This window comes from Odocoileus virginianus, chromosome 21 (genome assembly GCF_023699985.2).
Source record: "Odocoileus virginianus isolate 20LAN1187 ecotype Illinois chromosome 21, Ovbor_1.2, whole genome shotgun sequence".
NCBI lineage: Eukaryota > Metazoa > Chordata > Mammalia > Artiodactyla > Cervidae > Odocoileus > Odocoileus virginianus.
In genome coordinates, this window is record NC_069694.1 from 40,635,181 (window position 1) to 40,647,723 (window position 12,543).

At 35.7% G+C, this 12,543-nt stretch overlaps 1 protein-coding gene across 7 annotated transcripts in view; it reads left to right on the plus strand.

Moving 5' to 3' along the window:
• The window catches only part of BANK1 (B cell scaffold protein with ankyrin repeats 1), a 402,106-nt gene that overhangs the window by 374,134 nt on the left and 15,429 nt on the right, over positions 1–12,543 (plus strand). The gene's annotated exons all lie outside the window — the stretch shown is intronic.

Below are 12,543 nucleotides of genomic sequence, written 5' to 3' on the forward strand. Positions count from 1 at the left end.
TTAGTTAATAAATTATTTAAATTAACAAAAGGAAAGAAATTAACAAAAGTCTTATGAAGATATTTGCAGGGATGTTGATGATGTTGTTTATTATCACAGCTCTAGGAGGGTCAAGTAAGACAAATTCTCTAACACACCTCAGAGACCTTTAAAGAGAAGTCTCTAGAACTTAACTTGGTAGGAGGGCAGATGACTGATTCCCCAGAGGAGACCCGCATGGGTTTTCTGTGCTCTGCATTGAACTCCAGTCAAAGAATGTACCCTTTTCTCACGGTTCTCTTGCCTTAGGCACTGGATCCAGTGTTTTTTGTTTTTTATGTTTTTTTTTAATAATTATTTGTAATGCAGAAAAGAAATAAACACTAGCTACAGAGGCATCTCACACAGGAGGAATGTTTTCCTCTGGGTCCATAGGAGGTGGCTGCTTCTGGTCTTCTCTGACACAGTTGATTCCTATTGAAAAGAGAGATGCTAGCAGATGATTTATAATACTATTTTTCTGATAATAAGGCCTTGGTTAAGATTCAGAAATGAAGAACATAAAAGGTGGCAGAAATGGAGGTAGCGCTAGATGCTTTGATAATCAATGAACACGTACTTATGCTTTTAACCTCAACCCACTTCTGAGATAATGTCACTCCAAAGTCAGTTCAGTTCAGTCGCTCAGTAGTGTCCGACTCTTTGTGACCCCATGGACCACAAACGCCAGGCTTCCCTGTCCATCGCCAACTCCCGGAATTTACTCAAACTCATCCACTGAGTAGGTGATGCCATCCAACTATCTCATCCTCTGTCGTGCCCTTCTCCTCCTGCCTTCAATCTTTCCCAGCATCAGGGTCTTTTCAAATGAGTCAGCTCTTCGCATCAGGTGGCCTGAGTATTGGAGCTTCAGCTTCAGCATCAGTCCTTCCAATGAACACCCAGGACTGATGTCCTTTAGGATGGACTGGTTAGATCTCTTTGCAGTCCAAGGGACTCTCAAGAGTCTTTTCCAACACCACAGCTCAAAAGCATCAATTCTTCAGCACTCAGCTTTCTTTATAGTCCAACTCTCACATCTATACATGACTACTGGAAAAACCGTAGCTTTGGCTAGATGGACATTTGTTGGCAAAATAATGTCTCTCTTTTTTAATATGCTGTCTAGGTTGGTCATAGCTTTTCTTCCAAGGAGCAAGAATCTTTTAATTTCATGGCTGCAGTCACTATCTGCAGTGATTTTGGAGCCCAAGAAAATAAAATCTGTCACTGTTTCTGTGCTTTCCCCATCTATTTGCCATAAAGTGATGGGACCAGATGCCATGATTGTAGTTTTCTGAATGTTGAATTTTAAGCCAACTTTTTCACTCTCCTCTATCACTTTCATCAAGAGGCTCTTCAGTTCCTCTTCACTTTCTGCCATAAGGATGGTGTCATCTGCATATCTAAGGCTATTGATATTTCTCCCAGCAGTCTTGATCCCAGCTTGTGCTTCACCCACCCTGGCATTTCTCATGATGTACTCTGCGTATAAGTTAAATAAGCAGGGTGACAATATACAGCCTTGACGTACTCCTTTCCCAATTTGGAACCAGTCTGTTGTTCCATGTCCAGTTCTTACTGTTGCTTCTTAACCTGAGTACAGATTTCTCAGGAGGCAGGTAAGGTGGTCTGGTATTTCCATCTCTTTCAGAATTTTCCACAGTCTGTTGGGATCCACACAGTCAAAGGCTTTGGAATAGTCAATAAAGCAGAAGTAGATGTTTTTCTGGAACTCTCTTGCTTTTTTGATGATCCAACATATGTTGGCAATTTGATCTCTGGTTCCTCTGCCTTTTCTAAAACCAGCTTGAACATCTGGAAGTTCACGGTTCATGTACTGTTGAAGCCTGGCTTGGTGGATTTTGAGCATTACTTTGCTAGCGTGTGAGATGAGTGCAATTGTGCGGTAGTTTGAACATTCTTTGGCATTGCCTTTCTTTGGGATTGGAATGAAAACTGACCTTTTCCAGTCCTGTGGCCACTGCTGAGTTTTCCAAATTTGTTGGCATATTGACTGCAGCACTTTCACAGCATCGTCTTTTGGGATTTGAAATAGCTCAACTGGAATTCCATCACCTCCACTGGCTTTGTTCATAGTGATGCTTCCTAAGGCCCACTTGACTTCACATTCCAGGATGTCTGGCTCTAGGTGAGTGATCACACCATTGTGATTATCTGGGTCTTGAAGATCTTTTTTGTTTAGTTCTTCTGTGTATCCTTGCCACCTCTTCTTAATATTTTCTGCTTCTGTTAGGTCCATACCATTTTTGTCCTTTATTGAGCCCATCTTTGCATGAAATGTTCCCGTGGTATCTCTGATTTTCTTAAAGAGATCTGTTGTCTTTCCCAGTCTATTGTTTTCCTCTATTTCTTTGCATTGATCACTGAGGAAGGCTTTCTTATCTCTCCTTGCTATTCTTTGAAACTCTGCGTTCAAATCGATATATCTTTCCTTTTCTCCTTTGCCTTTAGCTTCTCTTCTTTTCTCAGCTATTTGTAAGGGCTCCAAGTAATGTCACCTTAAAATTGTTACCTGTAAATCACCGAGAGAGACATTAAAATAAAGCTGGAAGTTATTTCACCAGCAACCACTAACCACTTCCAAAGTCTCTTTTTGTTCCATTATGTAAATGGTGAGGTACTGATCACACCAACTTCTAACACCTGTTGACTTGTTGAATATATAACCTCAGTGGACTTGCTCCTGGGATGCCCTGAATCATCCTCCAAAGAAAGGTGTGTCCTTAAATGAATGATCTTCACCCATCACTTCAAGTGGCTTTTCTCATGACAGCAGCATTGTGCTTATATCATTCTTCCAACAAATGTGCGGTATTTGAATGCAGCACATGATGAGCCTGAACTTCCAGTCTCCCACAAATCACTTGGATATACTGCTATAAGTTCTTATGCAAAAAACTCCTTACTGGGCAGTTTTTTTATATGTAGTGATTTCTTATTTTGAAGGGAAAGTAATATCTTTTTAAGTCTACTGTTATCCTCCCACTGTGCCTTTAGCTCTCTTAAGAAACATTTGCAGAACTCCATGTGAGAGCATTGTACAGCTTGTATCAAACAGTTACTGAAGAATTAAAGTAGAGAAGATTATTCCTATCTGGACTCCTCCACACATCTCATAGAACTCTGAAAAGAATAAAGAGAGGTGATGCTTTGAACTCTTTGGGAGAAAACTCCCATGAAGCATTTTTAGCAAATTATTCAATTATCATACTTTAATTAAATCATGTTAGAATTAAGGGGATGATGTGAAGAAGGCCACAGGAGATGGAAGAAAGTAACAAATGACAAGTGTAATGAAGGGATCTCAGAATGCCTGATGTATTATCCTCTGGTTGTCCCACAGAGAACAAGGTTTAAGGAAAGGCTGCTAATGCTTTGGAAGCCTGTGTGAAACCTATTATTATTCTACCATAAGTACAGAAGAGTGATCCCTTGTTTACTCAGAAGAAAAGGGGCAGAGGGAATGAAGAAAGGAAACAAGAACCTAAATTATAAACTATTTTATTGGGTTAACATCTGTCCATATCTTGTTACTTAATTTGCTTCCTCAAGATGAGTGATAACTTGATTTATTTTTTAATTCTTGGTGATTAGGATATTGAAAATTTTAATTGAATTTTTGTGTGAATTTTTCTGTCTAGATATTTCAATCCAATTATTGATGATATTTTTGATTAGTCAAGTTAAAGCAGTTCCTTTCTCAGTTCCTTTAACTGTGGACATCAGTAATTCAGCAGATTGGAAAAGAATATTGTTCTGTTTTCAAGGATAGAGGAACATTAAATCTTACAAAATGTAAAGAAAAAAAAGCAAAGCCTTCCCGATGACTGCAATCTGAAATCAGAATCTAGAGAAAAAAGCAAGAATAATTGGGAAGGGGGACTTCCCTGGCAGTCCAGTGGTTGAGACTTCTCCTTTCAACGTGGGGGGTGCGAGTTTGATCCCTGGTGGGGAAGCTAGGATCCCACATGCCTCTCCACCAAGAAACAAAAACATAAAACAGGCACAATATTGTAACAAATTAAATAAAGATTTTTTTTTTTTAAAGAACAACTTGGAAGAAATTTTTAAAAATCAAATACCTAATGGACTTACTCTGTCCAACCATTCTTCTCTAAACCTTTTCAGATAGTTATGACCATCCAGAGCATAGGACATACTTAGCAATCAAAACTGCTTATGCCTAAATTAATGAATACTCTTCAAATATCCTGGGATTTCATGGTGTAATAGGAAAAGTAATACATACTTCATCAATGATAAACTATTTGGAAAGAACAACAACAAAAAAAAACCCTTGTGTGAAGTGTTTGTCAGAGTCAAGATTTTTTAAAGGGACGGGACATGTTCTCTAAAGGTTAAGGAAATTATTCAATTATTTCAGTATATATTATTTTTTTACTGGAAGGAAAGGAATTATGAGAGCCAACTATTTTTCCATTTTAAGTGCAGACGTTTCAGATGCCCTATGTTGAAGACTGCCAAGGGATTGCCAGGAAGTTTCATTGTTGCTAAGTCAAGGAATTTTCCTGAGGAAAAGGAAAAAAATTAATTGGCACCATTTCCATGGAAACTAAACAGATTTCTTCAACTCGGTTTTCACATTTTGAAAAAAAAAAAAGAAAAATGCTGAGGACTTTGGATCACAGATTAGAAGTTTCCATCAAAATACAGTTTTAAAGTCAGTTTTTCCGAATTACTTTTAAAATTAAAAAAATTTTAAATCAATACCAGAGCGTTGTCCCCAGAATATGCTGCTACCACCCACTTCCCAAAATTAAGCACCACATAGTGGTCAAGGGTTTGCTCCTCAACGTGGCTAACCAGAGAACTGAATTATGGCAGTGGGTATAGAATCAATCAGAGTTTTGATGTCTGAGTCTTATTAACTAAGCTCATGGAGGACTGATTTATAACCCTCAACTCCAATCGATTAAATCTATAATATGGGAAGATTCCTTCCAAGTGACAAGAATGCTTGCATTCATTAGACACTTGCCAAATAATGAAGTTTCTATAAAACATCATTAGTAATTAGAAGACTAGCAGGTGAACATGATCAAGTCAGAGGGTGCTGGAGGAATATAGGAGCTTCAGGGACATGGAAATATCTGGTTTATTTTTCCTGCCTCACAAAATCATATAATAGTCTGGGGTAAAGATTGTTCATGTCTCCCAGACCTGTTACAACTTTTTTCCCCATTATATCTTTTTTCATGGGCTATACCAAGAGCCCTTTTTCTGTCTTCACCAGAATAATCCCGTTGTATTAGCATAGTCAGACCTCAAAGATGATGCATGGCAATTGATGAGGTTTAGCGTTCTTAGCATCTTTAACTGCCTCTCTGGTCATGGCCACAGATATGTCGAGTCACACAGTGAAATAATAATAATTTCATCAAGCGTGTGTTGTTTCTATCATGCTTGAATGGCAAACCATGTTTTTGAGGGTTGGGGGTAGTAGGGAGGAGGGAGGAGGATCATATCCACCCTAACCAGCTGCCTATCCAAGTAACTCTCAGTCCTAGGTGAGCATACAAACTATTTGTAGGGCTTGTAGAATTTGATTGTCTATGTCCCTACCTTAGACTTGGACAACAAGTGGAACACATGAGAACAGCCATGTGCTATAATAATCACCTCAAACCAACACACAAAAAAAACAAAATCTAACCAAAAGGAACTGTTTCACAGGCCATATTGTGGTCAAACCTGGCCGCTAAATATATTATATTTAAAAAATAATGTGCACAATGTAATTTCAACTTTTTGTCATGTTTAAACCTTTAAATTTTTGCCATGTTTAAAACCATGTTTCAATCTGTCTCATGTAAAAATTCAAATTTCCAACCACTCCCTATTGTATTACTGTATCATTTGCCACAAATGACTTTTGATATTATCGTTTGTCATCATGCTTTCCATGTTGTTTTCTTATACTTGAGACACATTTCTCTAAACTCATAATTCTATCAGAACTTGGAAAATAAAGATACATCATGAGGATCATGCCATCAACAAAAACATAAAAGAAAAAATATTGATAATGAAGACTATTCAGATGTGTTTAACAAGCAGGCACTAAATCTTCTCTGCTCAGTCATCCTATCTGGCACCTGTAAGCTTTGGAGTTTGCAACTTGTAATATAATCTCTGCCCGCTAATTCTTCAATGCAGACTGAAAAATCGTTATTGGCTGGTCTTTTCATGGGGTGGGCATGCTCTTGGGAAAGATATAGTCAGGGAATGCATCTTATATAAGCTCTCTAAGTTCCCAGCGCTATAGCAGTTTGATAAATGTTAAATAATAGAATTTTCTGTAAGTAGGAGACCTAGGGAAATGCAGATGGTATTACCTTTATGTGGGCAAAAGAGAATACTTGTCCCTGAGGTATTTTCATCAGGCTGCTTTTGCCAATACTTGATATATTAAAAAGAAAAGAGGAAATTATCAAAATGTGGTTATGCGTACTCCGCAGAAGAATAAGGGCTTCAATTCTCCTTTTCAGTGTAACTTACATGTCTATTTGTCATGTTGTTTATGGAAGATTTTTTTGGTTAAAGTCATACCTGGAAAAACTTGTGTAATAGCTGAGATCTTATCTAAAATGGTGATGTGTCAACAGCGCACAGTGGCCTTTCAGAAATGCTTGTGAAGGAAAGGCATCAAAATGATGGAATTCCTATTAACAATGGAAACAAAGACTTAAAAAGAAGTTAATAGTGAAAAAAATGCTAATAATAAAAAAAATACTAATTCCAATTAATTGTAAGGCTTAACAAAGGATACTGAAACAAATAAAATCAGTAGTTCACCTACTGACCCCCAGTTATCCCTCTATTTGTTGTTGTTGTTGTTCAGTTGCTAAGTCATGTCTCTTTGTGTCTCTTTGTGCAGCCCATGGACTGCAGCATGTCAGGTTCATCTGTCCTTCACCATCTGAAATTTGCTCAAATCCATGCCCACCGAGTCAGTGATACTATCTAACCATCTCATCCTCTGTCACCCCCTTTTCCTTGTGCCTTCAATCTTTCCCAGTATCACAAGTGCTAATTGTTGAATGTTCTCCCCACTGCTGCTCTGGTCTTTCCATACACATACAGAAAAAGTACTTCTCTAAGTAGAAAGCAGCCTGAGATCCTGCAGTAAGAAAGTTGTATGATGGAAAGATGGGATGGGCAAGAAGAACTACTGTTTATTCAGAAAGTCAGTTGCTTGCAGACCTATCAGAACATAGTGCCAAAGAATCACGCTCCCCCCATACGTAACAAACTTACACTAGACGAAACCACTAAGTCCTGGGATTTTGAGTGGTGAATTGCACCTGCCAAAGTCCTATGTAGTCCTGAAGCAGAAAACAAAATTTGATCTGAACACAAGGAATGGAAACAAAGGATAAACAACCACCAAGTCTCTTGTTGAACAAGATTTTATAGATGTGTTCTCTTTTAAGATTGACAAAGAGGATAAATAAATAATATAATAACTTCAAAACCCAAGTCAAAGGAAAGAAAGAATTTCATCATGAAGACTCAGGTTAATTATACTTTGATAAATGATTTATTTAATGAGTGAGGTTGTATCTTGCCAAGAACCATCAAGATATCAGAAGGAAAATAATGTGAAATATTCATGCATGCCCCCCACACACAAAATGAGATCACCTCAACTAATGACTTGTAATTATCTAAGTGTGAAACATTTTACAAATATTTTAACTTTTTAGAAGATAACTGAAAAGAAGTATGAGTTATTTTGAATTTTCATTTTTTAAATTAAGCTAAACTATTCAGCTTTCAGTGCTAGACTCTTGTTGTTGTTCACTCACTAAGACATGTCCAACTCTTTACAGTCGCATGAACTGCAGCATGCCAGGCTTTTCTGTCCTTCACCATTTTGCAGAGTTTGCTCAAACTCATGTCCATTGAGTCAGTGATGCCATCCACCATCTCATCATCCATAACTCTCTTCTCCTCCCGTCCAGAATCAGGGTCTTTCCCAATGAGTTGGCTCATCCCATCAGGCGGCCAAAGTATTTTAGCTTCAGCATCAGTCATTCCAGTGAATATTCAGGGTTGATTTCCTTTAGGATGGACTGGTTGGATCTCCTTGACATCCAAGGGACTCTAGAGTCTTCTCCAACAACACAGTTCAAAAGCATCAATTCTTCAGCAGTCAGATGCTCAGCCTTCTTTGTGATCCAACTCTCGCTGGGAAAACCATAGCTTTGACTGTACAGATGAAGAAATAATCCCAAAATATTGAAAAAATAACTTAGATTTTCTGTTTTAAAAATAAAAGTCAGTTTTAAAACTTAGAGAATGGTGTAACAAGAATTTGACATAAAAGACTACGTGATTTATTGGGAAAAGATCACAACCTAAGAAGTTTATATTTAGTTTGCTAATTAGTTTGTTTAGCTTGCTAATTAGATTGTTAACTGTTTAGTTTGTTCATATAAGAAGAAAATAAATATATTTTTTGGATATCTAAGATTTTTAGAAAAGATAGCATTTCTATGTCATCATCAAAGTATTCCCCAAAATATCGTCTAAGTAAAGGAATGACAGTAAAATTAAAAGCTCAAATAGAAGTTATAATGTTAAAGAATTTGTGGTGAATAATGAATTCAATAAAACATGGAATTAAGTATAAATAACTTTTAACCTTTGCAACAACCCTATAAGTAAAGGTATTAGACAAACTGAAGTTTACAGGGGTGGGGTAAGACAGAGCTGAGATTTGTACCTGTGCTTGCCTGATTCTAAATACCATGTTATATATTTTCTTTTATAACAGATGTTGGTTCAAATTTGAATAAAAGACAAAATCAAACTACATCTTGCTTTTAAAATATGTACTGTAAAAATATACTGAAGAAAATAAAAGTTGAAAATTTATGGTCAGTAATGATTGCTTAAAGAAACTGACACAAAGGAATTATTTTCAATCTTAATTTTAGAAAAAATATAATTCAAGGCAAAAATATTAGGCAAAGAAAATTACTTCATTTATTTAAATTCTGAAATCCATATTAAAGTATGTTATCCATGTTCTTTCATGAGGCAAATATTAAAGCATTATAATATTTAAATAAAATGTAGTAGAATAAAAGAACGTGACAAAACCCACAATAGTAGTGACACGTTAGAAATACTTTGAAACTTTGATAAAATAGTAAAAATGAAAAAAAAAATAGAATAGAAAAAATTAAGATAATGTCAGTTTGTGCTTAATAGAATATATGCTTTTCAGGATCCTTAATTGATAATATGCTGTATGAATTTTTTAAAATTCATTTTTAAATGTTTTAAATAAAGTAAAATTCATTAAAAATGTGACCTATTCAACCCACTTTCTGATCTCAATATTTTAAGAGGCAACGTCATAGCCCTAAATCTTTAGTTAGTAACAATTAAAGGAAAGCAAAGGAACTAGACAGTAAGAAAAAGAAAAACTGTGGAATAAAACCAATGCAGTAAATCTAGTAAAAGTTGAAAGTTAATAGAGCTTAAAGAATTCACAGATATGAAATGTTGACTAAATCTAAAAGTTTATTTTTAAAAGGAATAAATTAGCAAATCCTCTGGCAAATCTAGCCAAGAGAAAACACCAATAAGAAAATCAGTCATGAGAAAATGTCAGTATATAGAATCAGAGGAAATGCTTATTTTATTTTCTTGTGTCTAAATATATATGACTTTTCAAAGAGAAATACTAATTAACAGAATTATGTCAGGTGATAATAATGTCTCAGTATGGGTTTATCAGTGGCAGCAAATAAACCACTCTGGTGGGTGATATTGATAGTGGCAGAGGCTACCCATATGTGGGACTGGAGGTATGTGTCGATCTCTGTTCCTTCTACTCAATTTGACTGTGAACCTAAAATTACTCTAAATAATAGAGTATATTAATAGAACAAATTCAACTCAATAAAAAAAATTATGTCAAGTGATGAATGGAATTTTTTAAGGAATGTTTGTATAAATTTTAACTCAAAAGGTTACCCAGGACAAGTTTTGTCACTGAGTTATTCCAAACTCAAGTAAAACAGAATTTTCATATTTCATGAATCATCCCATCATCACTGACTCAATGGACATGAGTTTGAGCAAACTCTGAGTGAAGGACGGGGAGCCTGGCCTGCTGCAGTCCATGGGGTCACAAAGAGTTAGGCACAACTTAGCAACTGAACGATAGCAACGATATTACTTTGCAGACATCATAAAAGAAAAAAAATATTCACTATACACTGAAAACAAAAAGTTCCTGCTAAATACGGCCAGTATACCATTTTCTCACATGAGTAGATTAAATAGGCTAAATTGTTCCTAAAATAATTTATAAATTTAAGGAAATCCCAGTCATATTGAAAGGACTTTTTTTCCTTTGCAGAGAGACAGAACAGTTTGGAATAATGTGTTTAAATTTGTAAAGCTGATAAATAAATAAGAGCTGAAATGAGGTAACCATTTAGGAAAAAAAGAGATTTAGGCATCACCATTTCCCATGTGTGTTAAGGTCTACTACTTATGCAATGCAAAGCTATAGTATTTAGTGTTACATTGGCTTAAGAATCACCTAACTGTGAAAGAATGGTTTAGATTATAAAATTACTGAAAGTTTTTGTTCTTTTTTTTACTGACATATGTACAACATTGATATGGTTAACACTTTACCATATATACAATTTTGCATCCTGCTTTTTGTACTTGTCCTTATATAATAAGCACACTGTTGCACGTGGTCTTTTAAAGTATTGATATTATTTTAATGACTACCTAATTTACTTATTAAGTAAATACTTCACATTTTAAATTCTTTGTCATTGACCAGTCAAGTTGTTTGCTTTCAATTTTTCAGGAAAAACTTGTTCTTCTAGCCAGTCACTTGGTAATAGAATTTTTATGAAAAGCTTCATTTGCTTTCTTACCTAATCTCTAGGTTCATATGTCCACCAGATGAATTGCTTGATGTTTATTTGACCAAAACTTGATCAGATGGAAAATCTTGTAAAGAAAAATTGATCTGAAAGGAACAAAACTTTAGAAACTGTAGTTTGTCTTGTAAAATAAGAGAACAAGAGTCTGTCTATATGTACAAATAGTCTGACAAATGCTTTTCAATGAAAATTATGTTACACTCACACTATTATGTTATTTAATGCTAACTCTTATGAAAATTAATAATAAATATAAATTTGAGGAGGAAGGAAAAACCTTTTCATCCCTCATAAAATAATAAACTAAATGCAATAAAGCAATCTATCAAAAATTATAGGTTACATATTTTGGTTTAATTAGTTTGCCCTTAGGAAGAAAGGTGGTAAAATGCCTAATCATTTTTCTTTGCAACTTTGTCATACCTAATAGTAATTTATCATGACAATTGTTTTTAACATTTTTGTGTGAAAAAGAAAGAGGAAAAAGCAGATGTACGTGAAATTAGTCTAGTTGTACAACTCACTTTCAGGGCTCAATCTGTCTAGAATTTTTTCGCTCCTAAATTGTGTTCTTTTGTTCTGTCTGCCCAACCGCAAAACTGAACCCTGCCTCCTCAAAAAAAGTCATCTTGATTATATTTTAGTAGCTAACATTTGAAATATGAAAGGATAATTGAAATGAATGTTAATAAAAGAATTCAATATTTTTGAATTCAGTTAAACCTGCACGTATAGCGATACTGAAGCTGGGGCCGTTTTCTGGGAAGACTTGGCTTGCGATAACTTCTATAAAAGCAGAAAATCCAGCTGCATGGATTTTTGAGATAAAAATGGATTCACACTTTGGCAAAGGGATGACAGAAGTGAGGTGCTAGTTAAATGGCATAACTGTTAAATGATGACGCTAAACCTCCGCACTCTGGCAAGAATGGCACATAGAATTGTACTGCAGAGGGCATCTCACGAATTGAATTGGAGCGTGGAGGCCTATAAAAAGCAAGTGGTATAAGAAGCAAGAGCTCAATTCTTATGTGTGCTTTTGGCTGTTGGCTGACTTTTGTTTCTCATTTCCCCTGAGATCATGTGCTCCACCATCCCTGAAGGAAAAACTTGACAGTATGGAATCTGTTGGCATCTCGTTAGTCCTGGGGAAATAGAACTTCTGAAGATGAAAGATAAGCCAGGAAAGCTCCCATGGGAATCAGAATGATTGGCCATGGAGCAGTTTTATGTGCTTGTGAATCTTTACAGAAAGGAACCCTCTCTGTGAACCCTTTCCGAGATTCACTGCTAGAATCTCAAAACTGAAAGACATGAGAGGCCATTCCAAGACTGCCTCATGGCTCAAGTCCCCATCAGATACTTAAAACTGCTGTCAAGTACTTGAACTTCTCATTTCTAGACTAACCCATCCTATCAATGAATCTTTAATACTATAGAATTTGAAATGATACCCTCCCTGTTTCCCAAATCTTTGTCAGTCTGGTCTAGATACAATCTAAATGATCTACTTCTTTATTTTTTTTTTTTAATTTGCCACTCTCTTTTATGTAAG